The following is an 18,191-nucleotide window of genomic DNA, read 5'->3' on the forward strand; positions in this document are numbered from 1 at the left end:
ATGTGCAGTTCAACTGGATCCTAGAGTAGAAGAAATAAATACATTATTTAAAATAAAAAGAAAGACTTCGTTTTCTGGGAACACCCATAAAAAGACAGAAGAAAAAAATTCTGGAGTGAAATGAGCAATTACTTCATAAGCAAAAATAGAATCTATGAGAAAATTTGTTGAATTTGAACACAGAATGATTGCAGTGTATTGAGACATCATCATTGGAGGAATCCTGCTAGTAGGAGAGAAATTAGGGTCATTTTTTTCTATACTACATGGAAAGGAGCTACATGGTGGTATCTGCTGAGATATAAAATACAGAGCTACTTCTTCCCATGTGACAGGAAAGTTTGCATGAGAACATGGTGATTTGATGGGTTGTGTAACTTGCTGGAAAGAAGAGGGATAGATCCATAATCTTGTGGTGCCTGCAGAACAACATCAAGAGCACTCTTGATCACACAGCATGCTTAAGACCATACAACAGTAAATATCAACCTGTTCTTTCATCTTTTCAGAATGCTGGTTCCTGTTCAGTGGAAATCACACCTCTGTCTCTTTCCAGAGTCATCTGTATTAGGAGGCCCCTTCCTGATTCTGGGGAATGACTCCTGTCATTCATGAGGAAAGATCCTCAGTTCTCACTGCTCTTCAGATGTGAAGAGGGAATGAATTTCAGTAGCACTATTAGCAAGTCCACCTCATTAAGAAGGAAGTGAGTGAGTGTTGGGAGGCACACAGAGATGCTGGAGATACTATTGGGAACATTGCTTTCTCAAATTGAGGATCAGCAAGGTCATTGGAATGGCTATACTGAATGGGTCTAAAATGCAAAGTTTTTGCTCAGAGACCTATGAAATTTATTCTGTGTTCATAGAGGGAATTTAAGAAATGTCACTGAGAATTCTTCTTTAAACTTAAGCAGTTTAAAGCATAAACTGAATGTCATTTATCTAGATATCCAAAGTCTTGTACAGTAGGGCAGAGATAGGCACACTTTTACCTTATATAAAATCAAGTAAATTATCCACTGTTTCAGAGGAGAAACTTAAGATATTTTTACATGCATATTCAATGTGGTACTTCTTCCCAGGACCACTAGACCTTCCATAGATTAATTTCTCAACTCTTTTTTTTCTGGTACCAGGGATTGAACCCAGAGATGCTTAATCACTGAGCGACATCCCCAGCCCTTTTTATTTGGGGATAGGTTCTGGCTAAATTGCTAGGGCCTCACTAAATTGCCGGGATATCCTTAACTTGTGATTTTGCCTTAGCCTCCATTTTTGCTGGGATTATAGGTGTGTGTCTCCATGCCCTGTACTCTAATTTCTCAGCTTTTGAGAGAAATGTATGGTTTAAAATTATGAACAGTGGATGTTTCTGGAAGATGTGACAGCTCTCCTGGGCTGCTTCCTGCCTTCTTTTCTCCCTACTCAGCTTTCCACGCTGGGCATTTTGACGTGCTGCCTCCACTGCCCTCACCACTACAACCATGATCTCCTTAACAGACACCCAGAAAATTGAAATGGGATTAACAGTTTTTCCTGTTGTTTGGAATGATTCTCTTTTTTTGACAAAGTACTACTGGCTATTGGAAATGTTTTATTTGTGACTGGCTAGGCCTTTATAATCAGTTTAGAACATTCAGATTCTTTTCCCAAAAACATAAAATGAAAGCTACAGGATTTTTCCTAGGTGGTGTATTTGTAGTTCTTATTGGTTGGCCTTTGAGAGGCAGGATCTTTGAAAATTATGGATTTTTTAACTTGTTCAGGGGCTTCTTTTCTGTGTGGTTGGCTTTATTAGAAGAATGCCAGTTCTTGGACCCCTCTAAAATTTACCTGGAATTAGATAATTTATAGATAAAGTTGGAAAAAGCAACAATATTGTTTCACAAGAGAATTTGAAGACTCATGTAAAATGTTGTATTTTTTATAAAATTCTTTGAAGAACATTCAGTACAAAATTAAATTACATCAAGTAACTTGTAATGTTCTTTACAGAAGCTTAAAACATGTAGCCTACAAAGACCAACAGCAATTAGTACAGAAGCAATGAAAACAGGCTTCTAATCAAGTGATCTCAGAAGGCAGCAAGCAAACTAAGGGAGACGAAATCCATGTTATGAAGCATATTGAAACTCTAGAAGGCTATTTTTATTATTTTTCCACAATGTGCAGAACACAGCCATTCTTAGAGAACTGTGGTGTCGGTTACTTTTGTTTTTACTTCTATTATTGTTTTGAGGGCTCAGGAGCACCCATAGGCATTTGCTTTTTAGAAATGTCCACCGTGATGGCAACTCTATTTCCAGTTGTGCTGTATCTCTGAAAGTAATGCATGAGTAGGGATGGATTATGTCATTTTAATGTATTAAACCCAGTGAAAACCCAGTTCATGTATGAATCACTATGTTTTGTAAACATGGAGTTAAAATAAAACTTTTGTGGTTCTTCTGAAAAAAATATGAATAATGGGATCTATTCTCCTCTACCGATAGTATGTTCAATATTAACTCATAGAATAAAAGGTTGATTTATCAACTCTTTCCTTTCTAGAAAAAAGGTCTCCAAGTGTATAAAAGTATATGGTCAGAAAACTCTCAAGTGAACATCCAATATAGAATGAAAAAAGTTTTAGTGTTTCTTTTTTGTGCAAGGATACTGATCATGGGAGGGGGAAGTGAAAATAAGCATTTTGGTATGCAAATATAACTATCTTTGGTGTTCATTTGTCATGTGCTGTAAATTCATCCTTGACTATAACCCTAGTATTTTATCCCTCCATCTAATATGAAATGACTTTGGTTTAGTAATACATTTTGTACAGACCAGGTATTCTAAATGTCTGAATATACTCAGCTTCTTCCTCTCATATCTATCTCTATATATCTGCCATTTGGGATCCCCTCAAAATAATTTATTTATTCCTTCTATAATTTATCATTGTAAAGCTAAACAGCCTACTTTGTCCCATATCCATTAGGTATGCATTAAACTTTTCTTTATATCAAGCCCAATGTTCTGATAGAAGATGAGGTGGGGAGGGGCTAAGATACTCCCAATGACCTTACCTCCTTGTTCTTATGCCCTTGTGTGACTTCCATGATGTATGGCATGAACCTAGTGACTCCCTTTCAGCAATGAGAACATGGAAGAAGTGATGGGAAGTCACTTCTGGGAATAGAAAGTAAAGCATCAGGCTTTCTACTGTGGAAAACACAAGGATTTTTCCTAAAAAAATTAAAAATAGAACCACCATATTATTCTGCAATCCATTTGCTGTGTATGTACCCAAAGGAAATGAAATACATCTGTTGAAGAGACATCTGAATTCCCATTGTTACTGAAGCACAATTCATACTAGCCAAGGAATGGAAATAACCTAACTGTCCATCAATGGATGAATTGGTGGATACAGAAAATGTTGGACATACACACAATGAATATTATTCAGCCATAAAAGGATGCCATTCTACCATTTGAGACAAAATGGATGGAAGGGGAAGACATTAAATAAGCCAGACTCTGAAGACAAGCACCACCTGATATCATTCAGAAAGGTGGTCTCAGAAGTTGATAGTTAGCATGATAGTTATCAGAGGCCTTGAAGATTAGGAGGGAGTGATGGGGAAGGATTAATTACAGTTTTCTAGTTTGAGAGTAGCAAATAAAATATATACTGTAATTTTTTAAAGCTACAGGAAAGAATTTTAAATGTTTTCACCATAAAGAAATGACAGATGATTGAAGAAATATAATCACTATGATTTGACATTACATAATGTATACCTGATTGCAAATATTACATGGCATTTTAAATATGTACAATTATTATGTATTGGTTAAAAAAGAGAAATCAATATTAAAATATAGTTTCCTCCCGCTACTCCTATAGTATTTGTTTATTTATTTAATTTTATTAATTTTTTTTGGTAGATCTAGATCAACACGTATCTTTATTTGTTTTATGTGGTGCTAAGGATCACATGCTAGGCAAGCACTCTGCCACTGAACTACAGCCCAAGCCCTGCTCCTGGAGTATTTAAATACAGATATTATAAAAAACCTATGTAACCATCAGTGGTTTTATAATGTATCAATATATTTTCACTAGAGAAAAAAGAACCAAGATTCAGTTGGACTAGTAAAAAACCCATATATCTTCAGTACGTAAAGTACCAAACCAAGCAAAGGGAAAAATAAATTGAAATATGAATTTCTCCTTAGAGACATATAGGAATGGAAATAGTGTGAGATTCTTGAAACAAGAAATCTAATTCTCCACATATTTTCAGATTAATACAATGAAATGACAGATACCAAATCCCATATTTGATTGTTATAGTGAAGAAAAAGTAGCCTTAGTTTTACATAAAGATCCAACACCTTGGAAGTCAGACCAGGTACTTTTACTTTTCTCTTTTTCTGTTTCCTTTAATATTAACAAGTCCTCAGAGATTGAATTATTGTGGACCTATTGGCTAATTAGGCACTTTGTGCATTGAGCCTCCAAGGTTGCACTTCTGAACTAATTAGCCTATGCTTCTAGCCCTTTACTTTGCCAGTGTAGTGGCTCCACAGCATTGTCTACTGTCTTCATTGGCATCTTCATAAATTTGAGCCATTTTTCAAGTCCTGAGGACAGAGCCTGAGGTTTCATCCCACACTAAGCAGGAGAAGAGCCCTGGATCCATACTCCTTGGTAATGCCCCAGCAGAAATGCAGTACTGCCCTGTAAGTTCTGTGGGAGATGGTAAAAAGAGGAGGAACTGTCAGCATCATTGTTTCCTCATCACTGGGGCAACCATGTCAGTTGGGATGATATCAATATGCAAAGTTTCAGCTTAGAGGACTAAGTTTATGTTTTGGTTCTGGGATGGGGACCAGGAATTCTCAAAGTTCTGTTTTTCTCCTACACTAATTCTAGCTTCTGTAGGCCTCTCCCTCATGGTACTAGTTAATGAATCTTGCCTTCATGGGAAGGCTTAACATGAAATTCTTTTAACTAGGTTAAGAAGGCTGAGTTTCAAACTGATGGAGACGTATCTTGAGATGATAAATTCTTTATTTGTAAATAATAGGATTTATGATAAAAAGAACTGATATTACCAGGACACTATGGAATACAAATAAACAAAGCAAAACCAAATAACAACAACAACAACAACAACAAAAATAAAGAGCAAAACCTACAAACAAAAAACCCTGCCAAAATAGAAAATAGGAAAAGTGTTATTAAGTTTAAGATGTTTCCTTATATTTGTATGGGGTTGATACAGATAACACTGTATAAAACAAAACATTTCAGAAGTGTTTTTTAAATTCGTTATTGTTGAATTATTGACAGATGCACTGTACGCTAGTATGTGATCAGTGATGCTTCATGATTATGTGCATACTAATCAAAATTTGAAGTCCACTAAAGCCAAGGTTAGGGTTATAAAACAATTTAAAAAAGATAATCTACGTATTTGAATGAAACCCTCTTTCTGTGAAATAATGAAATGTTAACATGAAAGAATTATGAAAATCCATGAATTTAACTGGCAAATAAAAGTGTGATTATGAACTTTCAACTTTATTTGAATTCCAATAACATGATCTTAGCTCTCACAGAGTTTTTATAAATATTCTGCATCCAGGAAATTCATATCATTATCTTAGAATAAAATAATCTGTTTGACTGTTTTTCAATTACCTTTAATTAGAATGATTTTTTTTTCTCAATGAAGGAAGGGTATTTTTGTTTTCCATTTTATTTATTTATTTATGTATTTATTTTTATTGGTTCTTTTTAGTTATGACAGTAGAATCCATTATGATATAATTATTTAAAGATGGATGGAATATAGCTTATTCTAATTAGGAACCCATTCTTGTGGGTATACATGATGGTGGATTCACTTAGGTATTTTCATATGTATACATAGGAAAATTATGTTAGATTGATTGCACTGTCTTTCCTATTCCTGTCCCTCCTCCTTTCCCTTCATTCCCCTTTGTCTAATCTATTAAACTTCTCTTCTTCTCCCCTACTTTATTGTGGTTTAGCTTCCACATATCAGCAAAATCATTAGACCTTTGGTTTTTTGGGATTGGCTTATTTAACTTACATGATAGTTCCCAGATCTATCCATTTACTGGCAAATGTCATAAAGTCCTTCTCCTTATGGCTGAGTAATTTCTTTATCCATTCATCTGTTGAAGGGTACCTAGATTGGCTCCATATCTTAGCTATTGTGAACTGTGCTGCTGTAAACATCGTTTTTTTTTTTAATCTGAAAAGAGTTGGTTGTATTTTATGTAAAAATGAAGTGTTTGTGGAGTGGCATACTCCTGTAATCCCAGTGACTTGGAGTCTGAAGCAGGAGAATAGTGAGTTCAAACCCAGCCTCAGCAACTTAGTGAGGCCCTACACAACTCAGAGAGACCCTGTCTGTAATAAAAATAAAAATAAAAAATCCCCAAAACAGCTGGGGATGTGACTCAGCGGTTAAACTCCTCTGGGTTCAATCCCTGGTATCTCTCTCTCTCTCTCTCTCTCTCTCTCTCTCTCTCTCTCTCTCACACACACACACACACACACACCAAAAAAAAAAAAAAACCCAGGATATGGGATTTATGGTCAAATGTGTATGGTCAAATGTGAGGTCTGTATGAGAGGTATAAGGTCTGTATATTGTATATTGCTTTGTCCAAAATATAGACACAATACTAGATGACATATTTATTTAATTTTCTCTAACTTTTCATTTTCAAAAGCTGTCCAAACAACATAGAACTACAAAATCTAACACGTGTCTCAGAATTTCATCTCATGGGCCTCTCAGATTATCTTGGACTGCAGCCCATTCTCCTTGGACTGTTCCTAGTGACCTTGGATCAGCTGTGTCACAGTCACCCAAAACAACACAATGGCCTCAATGATGTACACTCTTGTCAGCCCTATGCCGAACCCCTTCATCTGTAGCCTGAGGAACAGGGACATCAAAAGCTCACTGAGGAGGCTCTGCAGCAGATCAGTCTAATCTCAGGACCTCTGACAGCCATTTGGAATCTTATTTGGAAAATGCAACAAAGCCAAATATCTAGATCTGTAGATTCTACCTCCTTGGATATATAACTTTTTATAGTTTAATGACTAATTATCACATTTCATAGTAGAATAGTAGTTGCTACAATTGGTGGGAAACAGGAAGAGGAGATTTTAAAATGGGTACATTTTCAGTTTGTGAAGATGAGAAATTTCTGGAGATGGATGGTAGTGATGGTTGCACAACCACATGAGTGTAATTCATGCCACTGAACTGGATAGTTAACAGTGATTTAAATGTTCAATTTTTTGTTCTGTATATTTGACAGTTATAAACAATGACGATAAAAGGCACACTGGTATTTGAAAAAAAAGAAATGAAAGAAATGAATAAATATTATGCATGAGCTTACTCATTAGAGGAGTCCAAATTCTTTCATGGTCATTGATCATCCTCCTCCTCCTCCTCCTCCTCCTCCTCCTCCTCCTCCTCCTCCTCCTCCTCCTCCTCCTCTTCTTCTTCTTCTTCTTCTTCTTCTTCTTCTTCTTCTTCTCCTTTTTCCTTCACTAATATTAGCAAGTTCTTAGTTATTAGGATAAATTAGTCCAAACTGGGTAAAGATGAACTCTGTGCATTGAGCCTCTAGGGGTATATAATATTCAATAATGAGTCTATGCTTTGGACTTTTGGTCTGATGGCTCCATTCCCATGAATTCCATGCCTGTGCCTTCTCCTCTCTTAGTTGTCTGCATTATGAAAGTCTTTTGTGACATTGATAATATCAATCCTGAGGATGGAGCCTGAACCTTCATTGGGCATCATACAGCCAAGGGACATGGTACCTGCAGTCCTTGAAACACAGAGTCACTGCTTAACCCAGTAAAGTGCTGAGAGAGAGAATGAATAGAGGAGACAGCCAGGGGCAGATTGTTTATTAATCGTCATCAGGACAAAAATGGCAGTTTGTGTGGTCGGGTGGCAGGATACAAATGCATAAAATTTCAGCTGTGAGGACTGCAACATTGATGTTGTGGTTGTTATGGAGTCCCAGAAATCTCATTCAAACTGTTTCTTTCCTTCCATACTGGTTCTTTCATTTCTGATTTTCAAGAACTGACACTTCACTTGCCACAGAGAAGGCATCAAACATAAAAATCTCTGTTAAACATTGAATATACCCTTCCTTGGTTCAAACAGTGGCCATAATCAGTGTGGCTTCTGTACACTGAGCACTTTCCCGACTGTCTATACTTTCCTCCCTTTCAGAAATATCCCATAGAGTTTGAGACACGGTGCCTGTGATTTCACTTAATTGTATTGGTAACATTCAGTTATTCAAGAACCACTTCAGAAATCTTCATGGGATATTAAAAAAAAATCAAGCAGAAAGTGAAGGGGTCAGGTACATTTTATTTCTTGAACTGAGAGACATATTAGAGTTTCACATAATTCTGGCTCCAGTTCCATTTTTTGTGTGTGCTTTAAGCCTATTTATTTTATATATTTTTAAATTTATTTGTTCTAATTAGTTATACATAACAGTAGAATTTTGATACATCATACTTAAATGGAGTATAACTTCTAATTTGTCTGGTTGTACATGATATAGAGTTACACAGGTCATGTAATCATATATGCACCGAGGGTAATAATGTCCAATTCATTCAACTATCATTACTACCCCCATGTCTCCTCCCTCCCTTCACTTCCCTTTGTTTAGTGCAAAATACCACTATTGTGCCCCCTGCACCTTATTGTGAATTAGCATTTGCATATCAGAGAAAACATTCAGCCTTTGCTTCTTTGGGATTGGCTTATTTTGCTTATCATGATATTCTCCATTTCCATCCATTTACCTGCAAATGCCATAATTTCATTCTTCTTTAAGGCTCAGTAATATTCCATTGTGTATATATACCACATTTTCTTTATTCAGTCATCTGTTGAAGGGCATCTAGGTTGATTCATAGTTTAGATATTGTAGATGGAGCTGCTGTAAATGTTGATGTGGCTGCATTACTGTAGTATGCTGATTTTAAGTCCTTTGGGTATAAACTGAGGAGTGGGATAGCTGGGTCAAATGGTGGTTCCATTGCAAGTTTTCTGAGGAATCTCCATACTGCTTTCCAGAATGGTTGGACCAATTTTCAGTCCCACCAACAATGTGGACGTGTATGTTTTTCCCCACATTTTTCACCAACATTTATTGTTTCTTGTATTCCTGATGATTGCCCTTCTGACTGGAGTGAGATGGAATCTCAGTGTAGTTTTGATTTGCATTTCTCTAATTGCTAGAGATGTTGAACATTTTTCCATATATTTATTGATTGTATTTCTTCTGTGAAGTGTCTGTTTGTTTGTTCCAGTTCCTTTTTGACAATTGTATTCATCAATAAATTTGTTCTTTTCATAATGACTGCTTTATTATTTTATTTTATTTTATTAGTGTATTAGATATATATGTAATATTGGAGTTCATTTTGACATAATCATATAAACATGGATTATAATGTGCTCTACTTCAGTCCCCATTACTTCCCTTTATCTTTTCTCCTCCCTCCCCAATTCCCCTTCTCTACTCTACTGGTCTTTCTTGTATTTATGTATAGTTTCTTTTTTAAATTAATATTTTATAGATATACATAAAGATGAAATTCACTGTAGAACATTCCTATATGTACATAGCATAGTTTGATCAATTTTATTCCACCATTCCTCTCTTTTCCCATCCTCCCTCTTTTCCCTGAATCCTATCTATCTGTCTGCCTATCTATCTATCATCTATCTATCTATCTATCTATCTATCTATCTATCTATCTATCTATCTATCATCTATCTATTTGCTTTTGAGGTACCGATAATTGAACCCAGAGGCACTCTATACTGAGTACCTATCCCTTTTTATTTTATTTTTTTAAATTTTGAGACATAGTCTTTCCAAGTTGCTAAGGCTGGACTTGAACTTGTGATTCTCCTGCCTAGACCTCCCAAGTGACTGAGACTATAGGTGTTCACCCCTGTGCCTAGGTGAATTCTTTATTTAAGAAAAATCTATATTGACCAAACATTAACTAAGCTCCAACCTTCCCTTATGTGCCATGCATGTTGTAGAGATGGGTGTTATTCTATTTCCAATAATCAGAGAGGTGGTGAGATTTACACACATTCTGTGTAGTAGCAGGTCAATAATACAGGACTTAAATGTGGATGTCCTAATTCTCATTCCAGGGCACTGTCTCTTCTACTGGAAGCATGTGGTAATATTTCCCATAGAAGATGCAATTTCTTCATGGTTTATCATGAAAGGATTATTAATATACTCTATAAATATTTTTATGGTATACAATAAGGATGTAGTTGAGAACAAGTGATCATTTATTATGACAATATAGGTGATCAGAAATAAAATTGAGCATGCATCAACTGTTGTAATTCAAACAACTATCCTTTACCCACACTGTATTTGAAAATTTTCTCTTGTTTGATATGAACAGAGGCACAAGAATTTTGAAATGGTTATTGTATTAATAAACTGACAAATATTGTGTATCCCTCAGGTAATGCCATGTACCTGTTAAAGCATTTGAAGTTGATGTATGTGCTTACATCACCACATGTTGATGTAAACTAGTATATTTCAGGGGCAAAAGATTTTGTGTTGTAGACTACTTAGATGAGCTTTAGGTACTTCTTAGGTAAGTTTTTAAGAAACAAATTTTAATTAATGCATAATAATTGTACACATTAATGGGATTCAGTATTTCCTTATAGGCATACAGTGTGCACTAATCAACTAATCAATTCTAATCACCCTTACCGCAACACTCTCAATTTTCTCAATGTCTAGTAATCACTATTATAATTTCAGGTTGACTTTTTTAAGCTTCCACATAAGATGGAGAACATGTGGTATTTTGTCTTTCTCTGTCTGGCTTCTTTCACTTACCATAATGTCCTCCATTCCATCCACTCTGCTTCAAATGACTGGATTTTATTCTTTTTTATGGTAGAATAATATTCCACTGTGGATATATGTACCATGTTTTCTTTATCTATTCATCTGTTAATGGACACCTAGGGTAATTCTGTATCTTAGCTATTGAGAGTTGTGCTGCAATAAACATGGGCATGAGGGTATATATTTGGTATGATGATTTCTTCTTTTTTGGGTTTATTTTCTTTCCTTTGAATAAAGATGTAAAACAGCTAGGTCAACTAAATCAGATGACTATATTGTTAGGGGTTTGTCTCTGGGTCCACTATTCTATTCCATTGATTTATGTGTCTGTATTTATGTCAGTACCATGCTGTTTTTGTTGCTATGTGTATTTTGAAATCGAGTATTGTGATGCTTTTAGCATTGCTCTTTTTGCTCAGGATTACCCTGGCTATTTGGGATCTTTCTATATTTCCATATGAATTTTAGAATTGTTGTTTTCTAGTTCTGTGAAAATGTCATTTGTATTTTTATGGAGATTGTATTGAATCTGTAGATCACTTTTGGTTAATATGGCAATTTTAACAATATTAATTCTGCCTATCCATGAACATGGGAGGACTTACCATCATCTAGTGTCTTCTTTAATCTCTTTCTTCAGTGTTATGTAATTTTCACTGTACAGGTCTTTTCACTTCTTTGGTTCGGTTTATTCTTAGGTATTTTATTTTATTTTTTTGAAATCATTGCAAATAGAATCATTTTGCTGATTTCTTTCTCAGCAGATTTGTTATTGGAGTAGAGAAAAACTATAAATTTTGAAAGTTTGTTTTGTATCCTGTTATTTTGCTGAATTTGTTTATCAGCTCTAAAAGTCTTCTAGTGTAGTCTTTAGGATATCCTAAATATAAGATCATATCCTCTAAAAAGAGGTATAGTTTGATTTTTCCCTTTCCTACTTGTATCCATTTTATTTCTCTATCTTGCCTATTTGCTCTGGCTAAAGTTCAAGTACTATATTGAATAGTGTTTCAGTTATCTTTTCACTACTGTGACCAAGATCTCACAAGAACATTTTTAGAGGAGGAAAAGTTTATTTGGCACTCATGGGTTCAGAGGTCTTAGTCCATACATGGCCAACTCCATTGCTTTGGGCTTGAGGTGAGGTAGAACACCATGGTGGAAGGGTGTGGCAGAAGAAGGCAGTTCTGGGCATGGCCCCAGGAAACAGAGAGAATTCAGCTCACCAGGGACAAAATATGTACCCCAGAGGTACACCCCAGTGACCTACCTCCTTCAGCCACACCCTTCCTGTCTACAGTTACTATCCTTAGGTTAAGGCTCTAATAACCCAATAATTTGGCCTCTAAACTTTCTTGTATTTTCTCACACATGATCTTTTTTCTTGGGGGGGGGGACACCTCATGTCTTAACCATATCAAATAGGAAGTAGTAAGAGTGAACATCCTTATCTCATTCCTAATTTTAGAGGAAATGTTTTCAGATTTTTTCCCATTTAGTATGCTGTTGGCTATAGGTTTTTCACATGTTTGTTTTATAATGATATGGTAAACTACTTCTATATAATTTCTTCAGAACTTTTACCATAAAGGGATATTGAATTTTGTCAATAGATTTCCCCTTATATATTGAAATTCTGGTGGGATCTCAGAAGACCAGAATGCTGGTATAACTGTGGATAGTAGGGACAGGTTTCAAAGGCTTCAGAGGAAAAAGAGGATTCTTCTGGAAATTGGACTAGAGGCCATTCATGTTGTGTTCTGGTTTGCCTGTGTCCTGAGAATTTCTGCGAGGCTGATTTTAAAAGTGATGGACATCTTAATGTGGCAGAAGAAATTTCTAGGCAGCATAGTATTTAGGCAGTGGAATGGGTATTTCTGGCAGATTTTAGCCAAATTTATTGTGGTATTCAGGAGCAGAAAGCAGAAAGATTTGAAAACTTTGGACTTGAAAGGTGGGAGTAAAACTGGGGCTAAAGAAACTGCAGTTGTTAAAGACATTACTGCCAGTCAAGGAATGCTAAGGCGTTGCCAAGAGACAATAAGAAAGATGTCTTGAGGGCACCCCAGGAATTGGCAATATCACACTCATCTCTGGCTCTAGGGAGTAAAAGTAAATATTCCTTTGAGAAGAGACCAGTGGGGCACCCTGTTTGCACAGGGAAGCCTACAAAGTTGTTTCACCATGCTCAGGTGCTCAGGCACTCAGAGGCTGGTGCAGCTTTGGACCCTAGAGGCTTGGCTACTACTCAAGATGACAGCAGATCTTGGCATCAATCACGTGGTGCTGGTTCTGTAGAAATGCGGGATCCTGGAGTTTGGGGAATTTTCAAAGGAAAAGGTTTTCAAGGGAAGGCCTTGGAAATCAGGCAAAGTACAGGAGGAGTCCCTGTGGGCTGCCCTGAGAGGGCATTGTGTGGAGATGTGAGGAGAAAGCCAAAGTTGCAGTGGAGACCCCCAAGATTAAAAAATGCCATTATCGTGGCACATGTGCAGAGGAAAGCTACAGGATTTGAGCAGAGACAAGAGAACAGAGAGAACATGTGGGGTGCAACCAGCAAAAACACAGGGGCAGATGTACACACTCCTTCAGAGAGAACCCCAGATGCTGGACATAGAACTTCAGGGCTTGTTTGCCCAGTTGGAGTTCAGTCTTGTTTTGGTCCCATCCCTTCTTTCTATGCCTCTATTTCTCCATTGTGGAATGCAAGTTCTTACCCTGTACCTTTATATATTGGATACTTGTAACTTGCTTTTGAGTTTTGCAGGAGTTCATGATGAGAATTTGCCATGAGTCTCAGGGGAGACTTTGGACTTGGACTTATGGGCAATCCTGGAACTGTTGAGACAATGGGGACTCTTGAATGTGGACTAAATGTATTTTGCACCATGAGATAAGCATGAACTTTTGGGGTCCAGGGGCAGAATATTATGGTTTGAATGTTAGATATCCCCCAAAATCTCTTGTGTGACACAATGATAGAAGATTTAGAAGTGGAATGATTGGGTTACAAGAGCCTTAACCTAACAGTGCATTAATCTTCTGATAGGGATTAACAGATGATAACTGAAAGCAGGTGGGGTGTGGTAGACCTAAGGTGGGTCACTGGGGGTGTACCTTTGGGGTTTATATTTTGTTGTGGTGAAGAGAGTTCTCTCTCTGCTTCCTGGGGCTATTTATTTGTTTATTTATTTAAGGTACCAGGGATTGAATCTCTGCTGCTTAACCACTTAGCTTCATCCCAAGTCCTTTTTATTTTTTTGAGACAGGGTCTGACTAAGTTGTTTAGGGCCTTGTTAAGTTGCTGAGGCTGACTTCGAATTTGTGATCCTCCTGCCTCAGCCTCCTGTGTCACTGGGATTATAGGCATGTGCCATTGTACCCAGCTAGTGCCATGTTTTGAGCTACTTTCCCCCACCATGATGTTCTGCCTCTTTTCAGGTTATGAGGAATGGAGTTGGCCATCTATGGACTAAGATCTCTGAAATTTTGAGCCTCGAATAAACTTTTTCTCCTTAAAACTGTTCTTTTCAGGTTTGTTGGTCACAGCAGTGAGAAAGCTGACTGAACAGCAGTGGTCCTCAAAACCAGTGTAAAGAAGGATCACCAAGAATGCCATATGCAGATATTCTGATTACATAGGTTTGGTTTGAGACCAAGGCACCTGAATACTTTAAAATATCCATCGGCAAGTGTATTGATCAGTGGGACTTAGAACACTAGTTTATGCAATTTAATAGATTTTAAAAGGCTTTTCTTACAACTAATGATCTTGATAATTATTATTCTCATTTTCAGATGAAAATATTGTACATATGCTATAATATTTCCTGTACTATTTGAATTTTTCCCTGGTTAAATCATTAATTAAGGCAGCAGAATAATGAACCCAAGTTGTTCATAGGTAGGTAAAGTAAGAGAATTGCAATCCATGAATTCGAAAGTTTTGATGTGAACAATTATTTAGGCATAAGAAGTTTGGGACTGACACCTGGGTTTTGGGGCTTTCCTTGAATCTAAAGGTCTCAACAATTTATTAGATGGTTTACAATCAGAAAAGAATAAAACCATACTGTCAGGACACTACATAAAGTAGATTGAAAGAAAGAGTCAAAGAGGTGCTTTCTACCTCACATATTTTACTGAAATGGTATGGGGTTAATACAAATCTGTATAACAGAACTGAGAAGTACTGGTAGTCTCTGGACCTCAAGTGTGAATAAATTACACGTGAATATTTGAATTTTAAATATATGGAATATATTTGAATTTTAAATATATTTAAATATATTTCTGTGAGATGCAAGACCTGTGTGGTCTTGCATATATATATTTTAAATATATTTGAATTTTAAATATATGCACAGAAACTAGAGCAAAGTTAGGGAAAAACGTGTGGTTTGCATATTATAAATTTTTAGTGTTAGCATTTAATTTTGGAAATAATTGGTAGGTGAAATGTACACTACTACTACACTTGTGTTCTATGATGTCATCACTTATGTGCATTTATATAGTACAATGAATTAATTTCTCGTCATGTTTCACAGTTGATAATGGTAATCATTGTTGGGAGTGGGAGGAATGTGGAGTTATTAATTGATACGATGTTTCAGTTTGATAAGATAAAAAGTTCCTCGAGGTGAATGTTGGTGATGGATGTACCACAATGTGGGTTTAATGAATGTTGTTGATTTCTGAACTTAACAATGGTGAGAATTGTAATGTATCTTTGGAATTTAAATTTTATCAAACACAAATAGAAATTATTTTTTAAAAAAGTCAATGATTTTTTTTCATTTGTTTGTAGTTGTAGTTGGAAACAAAATCTTTATTTCACTTATTTACTTTTATGTGGTGCTGAGCACCGAACCCAGGCTCTCACATATATGATGTGAGCACTCTACCCTTGAGCCACAACCCCAACCCAAAAGTCAATGAATTTTTTAAAAAAGAAGTGACAGCATAGAGCTGTAGCTCAGAGGCAGAGCGCTTGCCTAGCATTTGCGAGACACTGAGGTGGATCCTTAGCACCACATAAAAATAAACAAATAAAATAAAGGCATGCTGTCCATATTCAACTACAAAATATTTAATAAAAGAACTGACAGAAATGAATAGTACACATGATCTTCCTCCTTTGTCAATCTTCATTTCTCTCTTCTTTTTATTCCTGTATTAATAGTAGGAAGTCCTTGGAGTTTGTGATAACCTGGACCAATGTGGCTAATTATGAGCTCTGTGCATTGAGCCTCAAAGGTCATATAGTAGTAAATTATCAGCTATGCCTTTAGCCCTTCATTTTGATGTTTCTGGTATAGTTGGCTCCATTTGTGGCTCCTCTTCCCACAATTAACTGCATCAGGAGCCTCCTGTCTGAGACTGCACTGATGCCAGTCCTGTAGACAGAGAAGTACTCAGTGGGCAACAGGCAGGGTAGGGGCCTTAAATCTGCAGTCTTTTGCCATGACCCACAGAGAAGCATCATCACCCAGTAAGTACTGAGGGAGATGAAGGATGGAGTAAGGACTTTCAGAAGCATTGTTTCCTATTATTTTGATGATGAAGCAATCCATGAGTAACCTAAGGGAGGATGCCTATGTGAAAAATTTTAGCTATGAGGACTGTGACATATACATATGGGATTGTAGTAGGTATCCTAGAAATCTCCTAAATTTTACTTCCCTTATACAATGAATCTATTTCCCAAAGACATCTCATCTACTATGGCAGAAAGTTAGTACCTCTAAACTATTTCTTAAACACCTCCAAAAGATTATGATGGACATGATGGAGATGAGGATGACAGTGACCACATCACAAACCATTATTGAGATACTCCAGTGGGCCAGGTGCTGAGCTATGTGTTCTATGTAGATTGTTTGAATTCATCTGTGTAGTCTTCCCTAAGCTGTAAGTGCCACATTCTCTTATTTTACAGAAACTAAAGGAGCTCAACATTTTTAAGTAACTTGTGATGGGTGTTTGGGTTGAATGCACTGAAACTGTTAGAATTGAGCTGTGTGACTAGAGACTCAGAGCACCTGGGCACAAGAGTCTTGGAAGGTTTTCCCCTGGACCTCTTAACAACTTTTCACTTCCCTGTCACTCCAGGAAGAAACTCCTTGCTCTTGGAACCCTTCTTTCCACATCATGAGGACAAGCATGACAGTTTTGGTAATCGGATGACAGGATATGCAAAGTTTCAGCTATGAGGATTGTGAAGTGTACATTCCTGTTTATGGTGCAAATAGCAGAAATCTTAATAAAAATTTTAGTTTCCAACCACACAGGTCTTGCATCTCACAGAAATATTACTCACAATAGTAAAAAATTGATGCTTCTGAATTGTTTTTTAAGCACTCCAAAATGATTATAAAGGTGATGTAAGGATGTTGAGGAGAATGGAAATAACCATCACATCATAGGCTGATGTAGAGGGCTTCCTAAGTGTCAGGTCCTGAGCAACATGCTTGGAGTCACTTGTTGAATTTCATGGGCACAGTCTTACTCTAGTTACATATGCTCACATTATTATTACCTTCCAGAAAATGAAAGAATACCTTATATTTTTGTAACTTATACTAATTTTTTTATGTAGAAAAAAAGAGGCCATGGTTGGATAGGGCCATTTGAGTTGAGCCATGTTTGATACAGGGCTTCATACCAGGAAGATCCTGGTAGATTGTCCCCTTGATGACCCACCAGTTATTTCATGTTCTTTCAATCCAGGAAGAGACCTCTTGTTTATTGTTGCCATTATTTTTGGGGGTTTTCTGGTAGATCAGAGAGCAGGGTAGCATCCATTATAAGAAAGGTAACCGTAGATCAAAGGCAAAGTTTACAAAAAGTATAGGCAAACCATAATTTATCACAGATCTCTCTCTTTTGCTCCCCCTTGCAGGACTTTTATATAACAGATCACATCCTCCTCCATGTATGTCATTATCACACTCAATCTAAAGGAGCCTCAAACTCAGGTCTTGATTCATTCTTATGCTGGAAACTGGAAAGAATTAAAAAACATACTTGCAGTTAAGACCACTGGCCCTCTGCTCAGTAGTTTCTGTTGGCTGGGAAAATAAAGACATTTAATGGATTGGACCCAAAACCTGACAATTTAATTTGAATCCTCTCTGTGTCTTAGTTGGCACAACTGCATCAAGTATGGAATGAACAGAAAATGGGTGCTCCCTGTGGAAT

The 18,191-nt window shown here is 36.6% G+C and overlaps 1 pseudogene; it reads left to right on the forward strand.

Annotated features, from left to right (window-relative positions):
• Positions 1-1,486: 1,486 nt before the first annotated feature.
• Positions 1,487-1,849, forward strand: LOC144253561 (vesicle transport protein GOT1B pseudogene; annotated as a pseudogene).
• The last annotated feature ends 16,342 nt before the right edge of the window (positions 1,850-18,191 follow it).

Source organism: Urocitellus parryii, chromosome 3, assembly GCF_045843805.1.
Source record: "Urocitellus parryii isolate mUroPar1 chromosome 3, mUroPar1.hap1, whole genome shotgun sequence".
In the NCBI taxonomy this organism is placed as follows: Eukaryota; Metazoa; Chordata; class Mammalia; order Rodentia; family Sciuridae; genus Urocitellus; species Urocitellus parryii.